The sequence below is a fragment of the Leptodactylus fuscus genome, chromosome 10 (assembly GCF_031893055.1).
Source record: "Leptodactylus fuscus isolate aLepFus1 chromosome 10, aLepFus1.hap2, whole genome shotgun sequence".
NCBI lineage: Eukaryota > Metazoa > Chordata > Amphibia > Anura > Leptodactylidae > Leptodactylus > Leptodactylus fuscus.
The window spans coordinates 65426504-65433180 of record NC_134274.1 but is presented as its reverse complement, the minus strand read 5'-3'; the positions used below and the strand labels follow the sequence as shown (position 1 = coordinate 65433180).

The following is a 6677-nucleotide window of genomic DNA, read 5'->3' as shown; positions in this document are numbered from 1 at the left end:
GCGAAATTGCGATCCCAGCCATAGTGCGGGCACCGAACTTTCGCGCATGCGCAGTACGTTCAGCAATCTTCGCCGAACAGAGAGCATACTGCGCAGGCGTCTGACAGACGCTGAAGAGGCAAGGGGAGGACACCGAAGACCGGAGAGGCGGCGCTGCGGTGAGTTTTCGAGCTGCAATGGGGACGCCCCCATCGCTGCTCCTGCGATGGGGACGCCCCCATCGCTGCGAGAGAACTCATTAGCATACCGGTACAAACCGGTATTTTGAACGAACGGCGCGGCGGAGAGCACTTCCACAGGTAAGAGACGAATAGCCTTTTTAAAGGCTATTCCGACGTGGTAACTAGAAAAAAAAGTGTTTTAGTGGTAGAATCCCTTTAAACCTGTGTCCTGGTGTCTTACTCTGTGTCTCTTTGTTTGCTGAGCTATTCATCTTGTTTAATAGTTGTCTGCTGAACTCCTGAGGCTAATCATCTGTTTCTACTGATTAGAATCTGCCCTGAATTAACCCTGATTGGACTGCCTATATATAGGTGACTCTGACACTTCCTGCTTTGTGTTGGTGTTTATCTGAATACAAGCTGGACATCCAGGAGGTCTCCTTGCTGGTGATCTTTAGTTCTTTGGAACTTCCCTCTGCTGGCTGCAAGCTTACTGTAGCTTTATTACAGCTCCTGAGATACTACAGACTTCCACCTTGTCTTATGTATCTGCTCCTGGACTACTACCTCAGCCCCCCTGTGGGCTATCCATGTGCTGTCTCCAGCCTCCCAACCTCACCTGACTACTGGACTCCTGCTCCCGTATTACTAGTTTTGTGACAGTATACCAACACCCAAGATGGAGTCCGTTGGGAAAGAAACGTGGGAGGTCCGCTTCAAGGAGGTAGAAACTGCCTTGGGAGCAATATATGCAGAGACTCAAGATATGAAACGCCAATGGGAATAATTTGATCAGCTAATCACTGGTAAAATTGCTATACAAGGCCAAGCTCTGCAGGAATTGCAGGAATCTATTAATGCGGTCACTGCACGTATTACACAGCTGGATGCACAAGGCCTGATTCCCGCTTCTGCTCCATCCCCGAAAATACTGCCATTCAGATTCAATGGTTATTGAGATAAATTTAGAGGATTTCTAAACCAATGCAATCTGTACTTTGATGCGCATTCAAACCAGTATCCAACCGAAAGATGAAGGGTGCTGTGCGTCATTATGCTGTTAACAAACAAAGCTATTGCTTGGGAGAATCCATTAATCGTGTGAGGGGCAAGTACAGCCATGTATCTCTATATACTCTATTTTGTTCTATAAACTCCATTTTGTATTGTAACGCATATACTTTGAGGTGAGGTCACTCAAAGTGTGAAGGGATGTAGGCCCAGACTTTCTGTAGGCTATTGTTTGTTATCTCGAAGGCTGTACTCTGGGAGTAGTCTGTCACCCAGCATGTCTCCTTATCTCTCTTGCCATGATATATAGATCTGAACATAGTGTGGAGGATGTCAGCTCACATATTAAAGGGATTCTACCATTAAAACCTTTTTTTTTTTGTGGATAAGACGTCGGAATAGCCTTTAGAGAGGCTATTCATCTCTTACCTTTAGACGTGGTCTCCGCTGCACAGTTCCTTAGAAATACCGTTCTTTACCAGTATGCAAATGAGTTCTCTCGCAGCGATGGGGGTGGGTCCCAGCACTCAAACAGCGATGAGGGCGTCCCCACCACTGACAGATTGTCTCCACTTGCACAGTATTCTTAGCGGCCATTTACCCATGGCCTGTGCACCTGCGCATCTGCTCTGCTCAAGGCCCAACACCTAGAAGTTACGAGTCTGCGCCGGAAGAAGACATTGAAGATAATTTATTTATTTTTCTTGAAGGCCTCAAACAGTGCCAATGTAAACACCAAGTGCACGAAAAAAGTGGGGTGCCACTAAAAAAAACGTGCCCAGGATGCTATCAGTCAAAAACGTACCCTTCCCCTCCCCAAAAGGAGAGGTTCCCGACTAACTCTTCCCCACAAGGTCCAAAAGGAGCTGAGCGGAATTGAGTACCAGTGGGCTAACAGCCGAAGCCGAAAGCCCTCAACTGCCCTTTTCCCCTTGGGGCTGCCACCACCCAGGGTACTACGAGCTGTCCTTTGTCCGGTTTCACCCTTCATCGAACACAAAACAGTGGACAAGAGTGGACAAAAGATAGTGAAAAAACATATAAACAATGGGTGAAGTGCCAATCAAGGGCCCGGTTCACCGCCGGTTCTATAAAAAATTTCCCCGCACTGGTAAATCAGGCATAGGGAGTAGGTGCTCAAAAAGGTGTGTACATGTGCCATGCAATGTGCCTAGTTCAGTGGGTTTCCCACGCCCAGTGAGCTAAGGAACCTCGGGGTCCACTCAGCCCCCGAGGCACAACACAAGAGGCCTTTGAGCGCTCCCCGACCCTCCGGCCAAGATCCATGGCACTGAGGTGCCAAGTGGTCATGTTGCCAGCGTCAGCAGCGTTCTATCGGTCCCCTGCAGTGGCCGGAGCCAAAACCACTGGCGGAACCGATTACTAACTGCATCCCCCAGCAACATGCCCAAAGTGGTTCTCACGTTCCCATCTCCACAGATTTCGGTCTACTCCCGCCTTTACCCCATGGACTTCAGGCGGTTTCACGTACTTTCTGCTTCTGATAAGAACAGATACTACACTTGATCTTAGCCAAAAGGCCGAGAAGCGATTGAAGATAATGCTGCGGACAAAGAAGGAGGCGGCGCTGGAGACAATTCTCTGGCAGCGATGGGGGCTCGCTGTTTGAGCGAGAGAACTCATTTGCATACCAGTAAAATGGGCATTTCTAAGGAACGGCGCAGCGGAGACCACGTCTAAAGGTAAGAGACGAATAGCCTTTCTAAAGGCTATTCTGACGTCCTATCCACAAAAAAAAAAATCCCTTTAACTAATTACAAAGACTTTATGGAAGCTATGAAGAAGATATTTGATGACCCCAACCAAATGGTTACAGCTGAAACCACAATATTAGTATTACGGCAAGGCAGACGTTCTGTTTCAGAGTATGCCATGGAATTCCGTAGATGGATCATAGATACCAGCTGGAACGATTCAGCAAGTTTGACTGTCTTCAAGAATGGGTTATCCAGCACCATTAAAAACGAACTAGCATACAGATTGATATTCATATGACTGAACGTCGACAAGGGAAATGAGGCTTTGCAAATTGCACGACTAGTCAGCACATTGCAAAACCATCATTGGGATATAAAAAGTCACCAGATCTGCAGTCCCGAGATAAGTAAAAAAAAAAAAAATCTGATTTCCCTGGCTGCTGCCCCCTCTGGAGTGCCGCCGCCTCACCTTGAATCATTAGAGGTGCGGCCCTGATTGGACTTCTACCTGGTCTTAACGTATCTTCTCCCGGACTACTACCTCAATCCGTGTGCTCTCCTGGTAAGTGAGTGGTAAGGGACTCCTGCTCCCTTACCACTAGTATTGTGACACTCACATTGCGGAAACGCGGCTTCTTTGGTTTTACTTTCCATACTTCTTATTTATATTCCATAAAATGCCACTGAATTTCGTTAGTTATTCACATATCAGCAATCTTTGTTGGAAAGTGTACAGGTAATGACCTATCCTTCAGCCAAAAGTAGTATGAAATAGGATAGCTTGGATGGAAAATAATTGATGTGAGCAAAGTTCTCATGGATTAGTTGAGCTCACTTTTGATTTCAATTATTTTTTGATTAGTTGCCCAGCCCTAGGCACCACACCCTCTGTTCATATCATAGAAGGTGGGTTAGGGTTATATTCATGAGAGGCCTATTTACTGACTGTGACATGGGCCATGCAGCTGCAACAGAAGCCAAGCCAGTGAGTGTGTAAGCTGCAAATGGCTGGAAGGTGCTACCCAGTAAACTACACAGCTTAGATGCCCAGAACAAAGGCTTCGCCACCTACTGAATCCATGTCAAGTGGAAACTTATTAAGAACCCATATATCCTATAGCTTACCATAATGCATGGCGTGACTTATAGATGTTGGACTTTTAGTACATACTGCTGTGCTATAAAGCTGTTATCAAACTCTTTAACTCCTTGATTTCAGGGGATAAGTGTCTGATCAGCGGAGGCCCAATCGCCAGGTCCCCCAGTGAAATAGGAGAGCTAAAAATCCCCATTGTGAATGGTGCGCCAACATACTTGAGTGATCGGCACTCCATTCATTGGAGCAGCAGACATTGCTAGAGATTGAAGTCCTGGCAGCCCTATAAAAGTGAATGAAACTCCTAAGAGGGACTTTTGGTTCTTCTGATGACTAGTGGACCAGGCGACTGGTCCCACAGTGATCAGGCCCTTATCCCCTGTCCTGTGGATAGGGTATGAGTGTTCATAACAGGAAAGCCCCTGGGGGTATTCCCACCTCGCATACTCACCAGTCTTCACTGCTGTCATATCTTCTTTCTTCCTGGTTTCTAGCGTCATTTGGTGGGCGGGGTTTCACATGCAACCTGCCGTTTAGCTCTGTACCCAAATTAGTGTGTAGCTCCACCCACCACATAGCGTGATCCTATGGGGTGGCTGAAGGGCCTGTGATGTCATCAAAGGTCCCCATAAAACACTATATGCACAATATTGGACTATGAAGTACAGGCAGGAGCAACTCCATTCTGTGTTACATACAGGGACTGCCTGTCTCTGCCATAATGAACACAATTGAATTAGCTAACCTGATAACTGGGAGAACAGAAGACGAGTTCAGAAATGAAAGCAGCTCCCCTAATCTATCTGAGAGCAGAAAGCTAGGTCATGTGGTGTAGACACAGGAATAACTAGAAACACAGGCTCTCTCCCGTGCACTTAGCCCCTCCTCCCTCCCCCCTGAGAGCAGCAGATACATCACTTGACTTTTGAGCAGATAAGTCAAGGGCTGTGTGAATTGAATAAAGTAAGATAGAGGACAAACAAAGCAGTTTTGCTGAAGCAGTGTATTTAGGAAAAGTCTTACATCCACATTAACAAGCAGTATAGATAGGATCCTTCTGATAGGACAACCCCTTTAACATGATGTGTTTTCCAAATATACTTGTTTTTGAAAATGCAGTGTTTCCACAACGTGTGGATGAAATAACACATCTCATTCATTTTGCTGAAACCGTAAGGCTGGGGCCCCAAGGGTTGGAAACACTGTGATTTGCCCGAAAGGAAAGTTTGTGGCATTTTACAGTAACTGCAAAGTGAATGAGATTCTTTTGAATCCCATGCCAGCTTTGTGGTAAAAACCGCGACATATTTTGGAAATCACAGCATGTCAATTATATCTATGGAAACATTGGCGTTTTCCCCATAGATATAATTGTAACAGAAAGTCTGCGGAGGAAAACTCTGCAAACTTTCAGTTTAAAGTGCTATGGGAAGAACCGCAATGCGTTCCCATCACGGTTTTTCCCACAGCGTTTTAATACTGCGTGACGTCCTGTGGAGCCTTAGGCCCCGTTCACATGGGGCGGATTTTGGAGCAGAATCCACCCCCTCACAATGGTGGTCTATGCAGACCGCTAGCTTACTTTTTTACAGAAAAAAGAAACGAGCTGCCCTTTCTTCAGGCAGACTCCGCGGCTCATTGAGCTGCGGCGTCCACCTCGCCACAGCACCCTCCGGTCTAGGCCCATTCATTTGGGCCTACTTCGGAGTGGGAAGCTGCGACAGTCGTGGCAGGCAGATTTTGGACCTATTCTGACGTGGCTTTCCGCGCCAGAATCATAACCAAAATCCGCCCCCCATGTGAACGGGGCCTTAGCCTAAGAGTTTTCTTTTTTCTAGCTTGTTTTAGCGAAAGTCCAAAACGCAGCATTTCTGCAATGTGTTGCCTTAGGTCCCATGTAGCATTTCTGTAGATATGATTGACATGCTGCAATTTCTAAAACCACAACAGCTTTGGAAATCACAGCATTTCCGCTGCACAGATTATTGGACTGTAAAATGCAGCAACCAAAGTGGGGCCCCGGCCTTAAAGAGGACCTTTCACCATTTTGCACACAGGCAGTTCTATATACTGCCGGAAAGCTGACAGTGCGCTGAGTTCAGCGCACTGTCGGCTTTCCCGATCTGTGCCCGCTGTAAAGAGCTTACGGTCCCGGTACCGTAGCTCTTCTATGGTCAGAAGGGCGTTTCTGACAGTTAGCCAGAGACGTCCTTCTTCACAGCACAGCCAATCGCGCTGTACTGTGAGAGCCGGAAGGAACGCCCCCTCCCTTTGCTCGCAGTACTCGTCCATAGACGAGCATTATCAGGGAGGGAGGGGGCGTTCCTCCCGGCTCTCACAGCACGATTGGCTGTGCTGTGAAGAAGGACGTCTTTGGCTAACTGTCAGAAACGCCCTTCTGACCATAGAAGAGCTACGGTACCGGGCCGTAAGCTCTTCACACCGGGCCCACATCGGGAAAGCCGACAGTGTGCTGAATTCAGCGCACTGTCAGCTTTCCGGCAGTATATAGAACTGCCTGTGTGCAAAATGGTCAAAGGTCCTCTTTAAAGGAATATCACAGTTCCTTTTTGTTGATGACCTAGTCCCAGGACAGGTTATCCATAAAAGAAACGGTGTCTGATGTGTACAGTGAAGGGGTCACAGCCCACCCATAACCAACCAAGCCAATTCAAACAGCTGGTCAGGCAT

General features: G+C 47.3%; 1 pseudogene; it reads right to left on the bottom strand.

Moving 5' to 3' along the window:
* Positions 1-2583: 2583 nt before the first annotated feature.
* LOC142183644 (U2 spliceosomal RNA) lies at positions 2584-2725 on the bottom strand (annotated as a pseudogene).
* Between the last annotated feature and the right edge of the window lie 3952 nt (positions 2726-6677).